The following is a 13,754-nucleotide window of genomic DNA, read 5'->3' as shown; positions in this document are numbered from 1 at the left end:
TTAATATGCACAGATAAATCAAGGATAAGGTTACGGTTTAATTTACAGGAAAATGATATTTTATGCAGGGGTTTATTCAATAGAAAACCTTTTTGAAAATAGTTTTTGTAGTAACACGGAGTTCAAATTTTAAAACTGCTACCGGACTCCCCGTCCGTCGTAGCACACGGCACAACTGCCGGACATAATTTCAAAACAACTCACACCAGCCCATCCCAAAGAAACACTAGTCATGTGACCACACCGTAACTCGCCCAATACCGTGGGCACGGCTATTCGAATAGTTTTTAGCTCTGCAGAGGTGTGCAACTTTACCCACAAGTAGGATACCACAACTCGAACACCGTCGTGTCGGTGTAGATCCCAACATAGCCATTACCCACCTTAGCTAAGCCTGACTAGCCATCACGGGATCCACCAAGGGGTCATCGACCTAACTCTGAGGTATAACCGGGGTATAAGTCACACCGAACATATCCCTTCTCCTTGGGCACCCGTTGCTCTCAGCCCTCCTGATGGCTATCACACCAACTAGTGGGATTTATGCTACGCCATTGCCCATTCAACGGTCGAGTGGTTTGCACGATAGTGGAGTTAGGTGAGATGACACACCAACTCGGTCCTTAAACACGACAAGATGGATATCTCCCTTCCTTGCCCTGCCACACAGGCACAAGCACACCAATCGGTAATTCACACAGAAATGCCGTCCATCCCGTCCAAACTCATCTTTCGAAAAATCCACATTTTATCCCTTCCCATACACACACATTTTCTTTATAAAGTAAATCATATTATGAGTAAAGTCCTAAGCGTTCTAATATCGATTAACGTCCAAGCAAAGTCAGACATTAATCTAGGTGGTCAAGGAATGGTCATCACAAATCAAGGGGTGGCTATCCAACCGTGTTTTAATGCAAGCAAAACATATACAGTTTTATAAAGCAGGCCATTGGGTTGTGTTTATAAAAACTAGGACAGAAACATGCATCAAAGGATGGGATTGAACTTGCCATCTTCGAAGCCTTCGGGGAAGTCCTGTCCTTCGGGCTCGGGGTCGCGGAACTGGTCCTCGTTCTCCTGCTCACAGTACTGCTCGTTGACGGGCTCTCCTTCGTTCACTCCGTGGTCTACAGCTCACACAAACAAGCATCCAATCAATACAAAGATCTATCGTTGAGCTCGAATCAGAACACATAAAATATGGAGATAGAAGTGGCATTTTTGAGTGGTTTCTTAATGGTAAGGCCAAAACTTGGTTAAGTGAGGCGTGGAAAAGTTCCGGGTTGTTTCGGGGTCGTTTGGTACATGAAATGATAGGTTTAGTAAAGGTTCGGGGGTCAGATAAGGGGTCAGGGGCCTAGTTGTAGTTATTTCTTGAGAAGGCAGGGGCCTATTTGTAATTTCTAGAAACCTTTGGACTAAATCGGAAGGGTCGAGGGTATACTTAGAATTATGTTTTTATGTGGAAGGGTTCACTTGAAATTAGAACAAAGGGCAGGGTTCTTTTTGAAATATGGCAAAAAAAGGGGAAAGGGTTTCTTTACTAAAATGGGAGGAGATGGGGGGCCTAAAGGTAAAACAGCCACTCATCCCCTTCCTCCCGACGCCGAACAGAGGAGGCGGCTTAGGGGCGTCGGCGGCGGTCGATCCGGCCGCTCCGGGCCTCGGGGGCGGCCGGGACCGAGGGGAAAAGGGAGAGAGGGTTGCGGGGGATCGATCCCCAGCCTCACCTCTAGCTGGGGTGCTGCGCAGTGGTGGCTCGGCGGGAGCGGGAGGCAATGGGCAGAGCGGTTCGCGGCGGCGGCACTGCTGCGGCTCGGGAGGAGGCGGGCGGCGGCTGTGACGGCTTGGGGTGTGGAGGAGCGGCGCCGGCGCCACCTTTTATAGGCGAGCTAGGTCGGCGAGGCGGAACGGGGTAGGTGGGGGGTGGGTGAGGCGGCCGGCGAGCGGCACGGGCCGGAGTAATGGCGCTCCGGCCACGTCCGTTCGTCGTGGAGTGGCGTGCGGTGGTAGCACGGGCGACGAGGCGGCCGGCGAGCAGTGCCGCACTGTGCGGCCGGACAGGGCAGCGGCGGGCGTCGCGCGGCACGGCCCGGCGCGCACGTGGGCTCGGCGGAGCTCACGTCGCTGCGGCCCGGCGCATTCGCCACGGCCCGGTGCTCAGTGAGCGCGTGCGCGCAAGCGGCGCTGAGCGGGGCGGGGCGCAGCGGGGTGGCGTGGGCGGCGAGGCCGCGGCGTGCGTGTGCAGGCAGCCTGGCAGCGGCAGGCGGCGCGGCGGTGCTCCGAGCACGCGGTCCACGTGCGTGGGCCGGCTCGGCGGGGCGTGCAGCGGCGCCACGGCAGGTGATGCGGCCGTGCAGTGGTAAGCCCGTGTGCGTGCGGGCGCGCGCGCGTGGCGACGTCGCGGCTCGGTGGTCGGGTGCGTTCGGGCGGCGGCGTCGCGGCTCGGCGTGCCTGCGCGTGCGTGAGCGCGGCCTGGAGTGGTCTGGCGCAGTGCGGAGCGCGGCCAGGGCGGTCGTGCAGGGCGAGCGGGAGGCGGGGTGCGGCTCGGGGGCGAGCGGGGAGGGAGCCGGGCCTGGCGGTGCTCGGGAGCAGAGAGAGAGAGGGAAGAAGGGAAGGAGATGGAGGGAAAAGAAAAAGAGAGAAAAAGAAAAGGGAGGAAGGAAAAGGAAATTTGGAGAAAAGAGAAAGAAAATGGAAAAAGAAATGAAGAAAAAAAGAAATGGGGAAAAGGGAGAAGAGGGAAAGGAAAAGGTGGGGGGCGGTGCGCGCCAGCGGCGACCGCGGCCGCGGTCGGCCACGCGTGGCGTGCGGGCCGCGGGAGACGGGGCACGCGGTCGGAGGGGAGAGAGGAAAAAGGAGAGAGGGAAAAAGAAGAGACGGGATTCGCGGCGGCCGGTCACGACGCGTCGCGTTGGATGGGGAAAGATGGGACGCGGATTCAATTCGGGTGTCGGGTTGTTCAGAAGAGATTCTGGGGCTAGGGTTCAGGGTTTAAGGGGGAGTCGAGCTCAACGACAAGGAAAACAGTTTTAGCGCACGATTTGAATTAGTGAGTTTTCGGGACGTTACAAAAGGTTTGTTTATTTGAAAGCAGGTTCAGCGCCCTCTCCTTTCCCTCTCTCACCTTCTTTACAACTCCCTTCCTCTCCTTGTCACCAGCCTCCCCCACACCCGACGGCACATGTGCATCCCCATCAACCTCAATGCTAAAAACAGTTTCGGACACCTCCCCTGCAGGAACGTGAGCATTATCATTATCTCCCCCCTCCTTTTGCCTCTCCACAGACCCAACCCCCAGTACCAGTACACCACTCTCCACCACTTGAGACACCCCCAATACCTCCTTTGTGTTCTCCACAGGTTTGGACAACCCCGAACCAGACTGCTCCACACCTTGTACTAAATCAGCCCCAAAATCCAGCTTTTTTGGTGTGCCCTCCCTAATATCACAAGGCTTTAGCTTTAGAGGGCTGGTTCCATCGTCATCCAAGTTATCCTCCCCCACCTCAGCAAATTTCCGTGAAGCCTCTGCACTTCCAGATCCCTTCTGCCCCAAACTCCTCCCACCACTCATATCTTTCTTTTGGAAGGTGCTCCCACCCGAGCTACCCCCCTCTGTCCACTTTCCCCTTCCTTCCCTCTTTCAGCTCGGATTCACCCTTAGCCATTCGCCAAACTGCCTCCCCTCTTCCTGCCAACCTCCTTCATCACATTCCTTCTCCACATGCCCCAAATGACCACAAGCATAGCAGAACGGTCTCTTGATTTACCAGACGGCTGCCACACCACGCTAGGCGACGTCCCGCTACGCTGAGGTAAGTAGCCGTTGGTCGATCAGTCTCAGGAGGCATTGGATGACGGTCAACACGCCACTTCCGTCATATATACATGAATATTTTTAATATTGATACTAAATTGTTGATTACTATATTCTTATTTACAAAATTCATTTTGGAACTATATATGTTCTCTCTGCATGAACATATTTACTATAAAATATAAAATAGACTTTATGTAAACAAATATAAAATTCTTATTTAATATTTTTATTACACGTGCCGCAGCCACTAGTACATTTATAATACAAGAATTTTATAATGGTTGAAAAAAAATAGAAGCCGTCCATCAGTTGAAATCTAATGATGAAAAATAGGCGGTACCGACATCACCATAGATCCGGATACAAATTACGCCTTCTGAGCCACTGCCAGATGGGCGTCGAGCTCGACTACAGCTACTGCCTAGTGCCTTCTTTCTGAGCTCCTTTATACCTGCAGGCCAAAACAGAGGAGACAGCAGAGGCAGAGGAGTCGAGGCAGCCGTGGGATGAGCACTGGACGGCTGATGGTAAAGTCGGTCTTGATGAAGGGTTACCCGCCGAGTCTGTTCTGACTGAAGATAGCTAAACTGAATGTTCTCAGGTGTGTCATGCCTGACAATTGGAGAGGAAGACTGAGCATTTGGTTCTGACTGAAGATAGCTAAACTGAACGTTCTCAATTGAAGTTTAGGTGATTTAGAATTGGCCGGCGTTTCAAGAAGGCAGGTCCTGTGTACCTGCTGTCTCTCAATTAGGTTGGTCGAGTTGTTCCTTCCTACCAAGGGAAACCCAGCCTCTTTACTTGCATTTCCATCTATCTTTGTTTCCATCTGTTTCAACAGCACTCATCACTTGCCAAGCAATGAAGAATCTCACTTGTGTGCTCTCCTACATCCCTGAGATCAGCAAAACCTGTAAAGTATCCCTCTTAACTATTCCTATTTTTTTGGCTGGTCATCGGCAGTATTTCAGTTGGTCGAGTCAAATACTCCTCAGTGTTTCATAAAGAAAATAAAAGAAATCTTTTTTTAGTTTTGTAAGAAAAAAAATTAAAATTTGAAACAGTTAGTTGCTGCCCACAACATACAGTCATACACCATGTACTACTACTGACTTATTGGGAGGGACCTCAGAAGATGAGATGCAGTGGTAAGGTGGCATCAGCGATAAGTATCCATCCATCCATGGGGTTAGCTCGCAGTCGCAGACACCTTCCCTACCCTGCTTCCTTCCCTGCCTTTCATCCTACCTAACTCCCTCGCGACTAGATTCCCTTGCGAAGTCCCCATTGCAGTTTGCATGCTCTTCTCATCACACTCTTTTGATTGCACAAGAATAACCTCAAGACCTTACTTTCTCCCCTTGTCTTGCAAACCAAGTGCCCAAACAAAAGTAAGTTGGTCCTCTTTCTTTCACCATTCTCGTATCAATGCAGTTCCCAAGTCCACTTTACATGATACTGATCTTAATCTATAGAGCAATCGATCTCACGTACGTGCAAGCCCATATTAGCTTGCAGAAGCTAGCCCGGTATTTAACCTCGATCTGATCATCAGTTGCCTTGTAATTGTTGCATAATGCGCAGTGGGCTCAGAGGCGGAGACCGTCACCGTGGAAGGCATCCCGTTCCCGGCGCCGATCACCGCCGGCAACCCTCTCTCGCTCCTAGCCAACGATATGTATGTATGTATGTATGTATGTATGTATGTATGTATGTATGTATGTATGTATGTATGTATGTATGCATGCATGCAGCTCAAGCACCTATCAGCCCTGCCCTCTGCTCTGCACAAGCAATCATCTCATCTGCCACACTTGCTGCAGGCATCACGGACATCGAGATCCACTTCCTGCGGATCAAGTACAACGCCATCGGCGTCTACCTTGACAAGGCCAGCAGCGGCGCGCTGGTGGACCACCTGCAGAGCTGGAAGGGCAAGACGGCCGACGAGCTGTCCCAGGACGACGCCTTCTTCGAGGCCCTCGTCTCCGCCTCCGTCGTCCGTCGAGAAGCTCTTCCGGGTCGTCATCAAGGAGATCAAGGGCTCGCAGTACGGCGTCCAGCTCGAGAGCTCCGTCCGCGACCGCCTCGTCGCCGTTGACAAGTACGACGATGACGAGGAGGCGGCGCTCGAGAAGCTCACTGACTTCTTCCAGCCCAAGTACTTCAAGCCCAATTCTGTTATCACCTTCCACTTCCCAACAACTCCGGGAACTGCAGAGGTATCGTCGAGTGTATTCGTATTCAGTTGACTGGGTGTGTTCAGTTCTTTTCGTGTAAAAGTTTTCAAGTATACAAACACACATTTAAAGTATAAATGTAGTTTAATAACAAAACAAATTACAGAATTCATCTATAAACTACGAGACAAATTTATTAAGCCTAATTAATTTGTTATTAGCAAATATTTACTATAGCATCACATGTCAAATCATGACGCAATTAAACTCAAAAAATTAGTCTTGTAATTTACACGTAAACTATGCAATTAGTTTTTTCTTTTATCCGTATTTAATACTTCATGCATATGTTCAGTTTTTGGCCAAAAATTTTTAGGATCTAATAAACAAGACTTAAAAATCTAAGATGATGCCGTCTGCGCATTTCATTTTGTCTGACCAAAAAATACCGATTAATTTGCTTGTTTCTTGCTCGACTATACGATGATCTCTGAAATGTTTGTGCAGATTTCGTTTGCAATGGAGGGCAAGGATGAAGCCAAGATTTGTGTGGAGAACGAGAACGTGGCGGGGATGATCCAGAAGTGGTACCTGGGCGGCGCATCCGCGGTGTCTACCACCACCGTCCGGAGCCTCACTGAAATAGACCGGGTTTTTGATGGCCGAACCCGACTCTCTGTATTATCGTGATAGTCACTGAATCAATAGCTATCACATACAGAACTTGTTTCAATCGAATATCACAGACATATCTCACGATACAACATCACATGGGTTCATTTATTACATAATTCAAAGGATTGTATTACGAATCTCAGAGTAGAAGCCCCTTGAACTAAAAGAAACAAACAGAAAGCGGAAACGATATCTAGTCTTCTCGGCAAGCTTTATCTTCACGAATCCTCTCCACAGGCAGCTCGAAGTGTAGCTCGGGCCATCCTTCACATCATCTTCCTTTGTCGTCTTGTCGACTCCTTTACTCGGATCCTACATCTATCAGGCTATCCCCAAGGATGGGATATGTTCACGTCACCATCCGTATGCAAGCTTTATGTGGATGCAAACGGTATAAGAGTAATGCCAAGGATAGGCTATGGTTTCCTATGCAAGCAATATATAAGTCAACCAATTCTCCTTTGACGCGGGCAGCTCCGGCATCCCGAACTCCCGGTCTCCTTTCTTCCACTATAACTATTTCAACCCTGGGTCAGTGCGGGAACTCTCTCTCCCCGCACCTCAGCTGCTATCCAAGTAGGAAAAGTGGACTAGAGAGAGGTAGAAAAGTATATGTGGTTCTAACTACATTTGTGGGGCCAGATTCAGAGTTGTACATGACCGAGTACGCAGCTATACATATAGTTTTCACCATGCAGGGGTTGTACACCTGTATCCACTCGCCCCGAATCCAGCAAGGAGCGACCCGACTTTCTCCGAGGCACCCATCAATGAAACTAACGGCTACGGCACCATCCTACTCCTGGTCTGGGGCGCGTCCTCCCACAGAAGGTCGTTCGGGGCTGTGAAGCAATCTAGAATAGAATCTCCATGGATCCTGCGATCGGGGGCGATAGGGTCCTGCCCTCTCCCCCTGACACTGATACACTATCCTCCTACAGGTATGATGCCGCGCATAGCTAGCTTGGGCTGGGTCCCCCCTCATAAAGGATAAGTGGTGTGCACGTTTGACATAGTTACGTCACTAGGGCCACAAAGTCAAGTCCTTCATCCGGTCGAGACGAGCGTTTTCGTCCAAAGTAGCATTCCGTCAACACGGTTTGCAATCGATACCCATCACAACTATCGCCTCCTCAACTACTCCTCTACTAAAGTTCCCACCGGAACAGTCTGTCACCCGCCACAGGTGCTCGTCACCCATCACAAGTGCTCACAGGATCGTGCCAAACACACAATCCCCGGCTCTCAATTCGAAGATCAGAGAAAAGGGTCAGCTCGCCTCCGCCGTAACCTAAGCACCAACTCCCATATATGTGGAGGCAATTTCCAGCAAGCAAGAACTATCACATCATATATTTTCATACCCCAAATCTCACTCATAGTAGTCATAGCATCTAACAAATCAAAGATAAGTACGGGAAGCAAGGAATATGGTAAATAAATGGCCATGCAAGCTCATCTAATCACACTCAACTTGGGAGCGTAGCGTATCTAGCAAGCAATGCTTAATAGGTATCCAATAGCGAATGGGCATGAATCTGATAGGTCTTCGTAGCCTTCCTCAGTTTCTGACGTCTTCTGGTCGTCCAGTACGTCATTCTGGATCCTCCGGGTGTCGGGATAGTCCTTTTGGATCCGCCGGTTGCTCGGAACGTTGATCAACTCCTCCTCGTCAGGACCTAATCATAATTACGTATAAATACAAGGGCCAAAGTGCAAGAATGCACAACTCAGGCTCAAATAAGATCCAACTCACAACAAAACCTATTCTAACGCGTAGATCATGATTTTAAAAGAATTATGAAACTAGTTTCATATTTTTTGGAGCTCCGGTTGAATTATTATGAATTTTCTAAGATTAAAGTATTTTCTAGAATTAATAAATGATTATCGAAAAAGAAAAACACAGAGGTGACATGTGGTAGCACCAGAGTGTGCCACGTGGCATGATGACGTCAGCATGACGTCACCAGGTGGGTCAGCTCTGTTGACGTCAGCAGTGAGCCCTGCTGACGTCAGCGTTGACCAAGTCAACATTGACTGTTGACTGGTCAACCGAGTCAGTGCGGTCCGCAAGTCAGTGGGTCCCGCTAGTCAGTCTCTGAGCAGAGGCTTACATGTGGGACCCGCGTGTAAGGTTAAAAAGGTGAAAAAGAAAAGAAGAAGGGAAACTTGGTTCAGGGCTCAAAGAGATAGCAGGCCGACTCCTCAGCCCAACAGGCTCGGCTCAAGCCATGGCTCAAGGGGACAGGCCGGCTCGGGAACTCGGCTTGAAGGCCGGCTCGGCTTGACGGGCTGAATGCTAGGGCGATGGCCCAACTGGCGCTCTCCTTCTCTCTCTCTTGCTGGCAACCGGGGTCTGCGGGCAGCGGCTTCCACCCTCACTGACAAGCGGAGCCCGCGCGTCAGTGAGAGGGCCGAATCGGGTGTGGATCGTGCGTGGGAGGCTGTGCGTGTGGTGCAGGCGGTGGCGATGGTGAGGCTCTCCTCGGCGGCGGCGGCGGCGAGGTGGCTCCCAGGGCCTCTCCTCCAGGCGGCAGCGGGCTCCTCCCCTGGCGGCGGAGCGGAGACGAGGGAAGACGTAGGGCTAAGTCTCGGCGGGGCTGCAGAAGGCTCGCGCGGGCGGCGACGAAGCTTGACGGCGGTGCAGAGGTGCAGCGCGACGACGAGGTCCGGCGGCGCACCTAGGGATTCTGGTGTGGCAGATCTCCGAGCTCTTCGTCCTTGACGGCTCCGGTGGCGGTGACGACGTCAGCTCGAGCGGAGTCCTTCAGCGGCATGGCGGAGCTCTTACGGCGACAGCTTGGCTCCCAATGGCGAGGGCAGGGCACTCCGGCGATGGTGACGATGATGCAGGGCGGACGCAAGGGAACGGCGGTGGGACGAGGACGAGGACGAGGATGGAGGCAAGACACGATAACAGGGAGGATTGGCTTCAGTCAGGGATGGTGGCGGAACAAGGGCTCGGCATAGAGGTGGCTGCGGTGTGTGCACGCGGGGCTCCGGGACACCAGGGCCACGCGGCGGGTATCGGTGTGTGGCTTCGTGTCAGGCAAGGCTGAGGCGCGGGTGCAGGTCGAGGCTTGCGCGTGGCCACCGTGCGGCGACGTCGCGACATGGCGACGACGGCGGGGCGCGGCGTAGGCACGGTACAAGGGCGGGGAGGTCAAAAGGGGCGTAGTCCCCGGGTTCGCCGGGGCTTTAGCAGCGCGCACGGGCACCTGGGAAGCCAGGGCCGCGGTGCGGTCAGTGGCGAACGGCCGGTGACGGGTGAGATCAAGGCCGGCCCTTGCGGCCGACGTGGCACATCCGAGATGTCGCGGTGCGGGCGTGGCTGCGACGCGACGGCGCGACGGCGGTAGGGCGCGTGTGCGGGCAACGGTGAGATGTGCGTGCGGCCGGGCCAAAAGGTGGAACCTTTGGCCGGCGCGGTGCATGCGCACGCCGAGGCGTGGCCACGGCGATGTTAGGGTGCGCCGGAATGGCGGTGCCAAAGGCGTGCGGCAAGAACGTGCGGCGGCGAGGCCGCGGAGGGGTGCAAGTGCAGGTCATGGGGCGTTCGGGTGTACGCGCGCGTGCGAGCGCCGGGCATGGCCCAAGCGGCGGCGCTTCGTTGGGCTCCTGCAAACAAACAAGGGATGGGCCGGTCCTAGGAATGTTCTAGGGGAAGGCTCATCGATGGCGCTCGGCATCACGTCGGCAGCAGGGGCACAAGGAGGGGTGAGGTGCGTTGGTAACGGCGGCGGCCTACCAGTGGGCTTGAGGGTGATAGGTGGCGATGCAGTGACGAGTCGGAGCTGCGAAGAAATGAAGCCGTGCCGTGCCGCGCGGGTACGTCGAAGGAGTCGTGCGGGCGCCGGCATGGTGAAGCTCCTTGGCGGCGGCGGTGGCTTGTCCCTCTTCTTCCTCCTACCTTCTCCTGGCGCTCGGCGTAGACGCGCTCCGGCTCCTCCTTCCCTTCCTCTCTTTCCTCTCCCTCTCCTCCTTCTTCCCCTGTTCTTGTGGTTGGCGGCGGCGGAAGAAAAGAGCTCGGGGCTCTAGGGTTGTGGCGGCCGCGGGGTTTTATAGGCGGTGCTAGGGCTTAGGGCTCGGCGCGGGGCGCTCCAAGGCACGGACGCCGAGGATTGCCGGGGGCGGCTTGGGCGAGTGCGCGGGGCTATGTGGCGGCCATCGCGCGGCTAATGCGCGGGGCGCTAGGGTTCCCACCACACGGCAGTCAAAATGTGAGCGGCAAAAGGTGCACGGCGGCCTCCTCCGCGCGTTGTCGTGGAGCGGCGCAGGCGCGGTGACACGAGCGGGCAGGCGGTGCCGGCGATAAAGGCAGAGGCAGAGTAGAGGAGCGGGCGAAAGGGGGGAGAAAGGGGAATAGGATGGGGGTGCCGATAGGTCGGGTTAAAGCGACAGCGACTCAAAGGGGAAAGAGCGGAGCGGCGCGCGGGTACGGTGCCGGGCTAGCGCGTCCGCGGGGCGTGGTCCGGCTGACAGGTGGGGACCACCTGTCAGTGGCGATGGAGAAAAGAAGGGGCGCGGGCGCGGGTGCGGGTGCGGGCGCGGGCGTGGGCTGCCTCGTCCGCGAGGGCGCACGCGTGCTTGGGCCGCGAGGCAAGCTGGGTTGCGCGTGATCGGGCCGGTGTGCAGGCCTGTGGGCTGGGCTCTGTGTGTGTGTAGCAGGCCAGGCTTGAGAAAGGGACCGGGCCGACGGGGCAGATAGGGCAGGCCGGACTGCTGGGTTTCAGCTGGGTTTTGGGTTGGACCAGGTTGGACCGGGTAGCGGGTTAGGGTTAGAGCCGGTTAGTGGTTTGGATTTAATTTGAATGGTTCAATTCAAATTAAATCCCACACGAGTGTTGGCTTTTGAAATTAAATCCCACACCTCAATTTAATTTCTAGACAATTTTCTCACGCAAAGAAATAAATCCAGATCGAATTCGAACTTAAATGAGGTAGAGCCAAATAAAATCCAATAACTCCAAATACTATCACACTAGCAATTATTATCCTTAATTATAAAAAAAATTAATTACTAGGATTTCTGAGGAGGCAGAAATCCTACTTAAGTTGAAAGTTATAGCACTGCCACAAATTTTTTTTGAAATTTACATTTTTCGACTTTATAACATTCCGGAAAAATCCGGGATGTTACGCTCACCGACCATTTCGCACCTCTGCTCGTCGCCTGACTGCAGACTTGTGAATGCTCTGTCCTCTCCTCCTCTCGTGTGTCAGTTGCAGAACTTTGCAAATAAGGCTTGTTTAATTTTCCAACAATCTGGAAAGCATGGATGTTTATGTTCTGATACGGAATGGTCGCAGCTATGAGCTATTCTCTGATGACAAGCTTGCTCATTTCTCAAGAGCCTGTCTGGATGGTTCAGCAATTCAGTGACATGGTGTATGGTTGCTAGAAAGAGCAGTAAAGCATAAGAAGAACTGCTCTCCTTCAATCTTTTATCAATATGTTTCTGTATATTATTAGGGCATGTACAACAGTTTATACGGCTGTTATCTATTTGACATACACAGACAGTCAAATAGATAATTTTACAATATTTTAGACAGTTGTCTGTTTAGTTGTCTATATGATATTTAATACGTACTCTAATTGATGTTGTTTTGCATGGGAGCACGAGCCAGAGCAGTAGATGAAATAGTAGACATCAACACACTTTTTTTCTCATTTAATGACAGCCACATCAGCTCATTTTGATTATGTGAACTTATATAGACAGCTGCTATCTAACTGTTGTTCATGCCATAAAATCTCGTATGTTTTGAAACAAGATGGCAAAAGCTAGTAAATTTCTGTAGTTTTGTTTTTAATGCCCACCACTCCTTTGAGCATTCTTGCCGCTATCCAATAATTGTTTTGGTGAATAATTTCTGTGCAAAGATTGATATAGGGGTTACTACACACATTGATATAAATGTTAAAAGGGAGAGGTTAAATTACACTTGGAAGGGATTTGCTGGACAAGGAATTCGGGCTTAATTAACTGTTTCAATCCTCATGCAGGTTGAGCTCTCCAACATACTGGAAAAGATAGTTGATCACCTGCGGGGAGAAACTCAGATATCATTACTATTTCTAAAACCAGTAACGAGGAAAGATGCTCCTGATTACCTTGACATCATACGTCGCCCAATGGATCTTGGTACCATCAGAGACAAGGTGAGGAAGATGGAGTACAGAAACCGGCATCAATTCAGGCACGATGTAGCACAGATACAAATGAATGCACACATGACACATCTACAATGACGAACGACACCCTCACATCCCTCCACTTGCTGATTCGCTCGTGAAGTTGTGCGAGTATCTGCTCGATGAAAGCGCAGAGCTGCACGCTGAGGCGGAAGATGCTATTGAGCACTAATACAATAATTAGATTTAGCATTTAGAACTTGCCATGTCCTAACATAGATGATGTATTTGCTGATCTGGAGGTGGGAGTAGCTGTACATTTTTTGGGTCCTGGCAGTAATGTAAATGCAATCCCAATTCCAACTGTTTTACCTTCTGTTGGTACTGGGTGTTAGTGGATGTACACAGGGTCTAGGTTAGTCAGTGAGGGTCGCTGTAACTATGCCCTCTTGTTGTAAAAGTGTAGAATGTAATTTGTCTAAACCCATAACTTAATGATCTGATGGCCTTTCAGCATCGAGTATGAATGGCCTTCAGTTGTAGCATGAATTAGCAGTGGTTTTCTCTCACATCAAATCAGCACCAGCCAGCTAGCAGTAATTTTCTTTCACAGCAAATCAGCACCAGTCACAACCAGCCGAACAGAATGATAGCGGGCAAGGTCAAAGCACGTGCCTGGTTGCATGCGGTCGAGTTCACTAGATTTTTGCTTCTCTTTGAACTGTTTACTTTGAACTCTGAACTGCAGAACTGGTACCTAAATTTCGGTCCGGCCGGATGACCAGTGTCAAGAGCTCTTAGCCGTACAAGATTTATATCTTTGCATGGTTACATTTACAACTATCAAATTGTTCTTAACCAGAGAGCTACCAAATGGATGCCCAAAGTCAATACTCAACCTGCACCATGCATCAACGCCAGCCTTTGTGCA

At 51.7% G+C, this 13,754-nt stretch overlaps 1 pseudogene; it reads left to right on the top strand.

Moving 5' to 3' along the window:
* Positions 1 to 560: 560 nt before the first annotated feature.
* LOC120702240 lies at positions 561 to 12,940 on the top strand (annotated as a pseudogene).
* Positions 12,941 to 13,754: the final 814 nt, after the last annotated feature.

Source organism: Panicum virgatum, chromosome 4K (genome assembly GCF_016808335.1).
Source record: "Panicum virgatum strain AP13 chromosome 4K, P.virgatum_v5, whole genome shotgun sequence".
Lineage (NCBI taxonomy): Eukaryota > Viridiplantae > Streptophyta > Magnoliopsida > Poales > Poaceae > Panicum > Panicum virgatum.
Note: the sequence above shows the minus strand (reverse complement) of the source record. Positions and strands in the feature narration are given on the sequence as shown.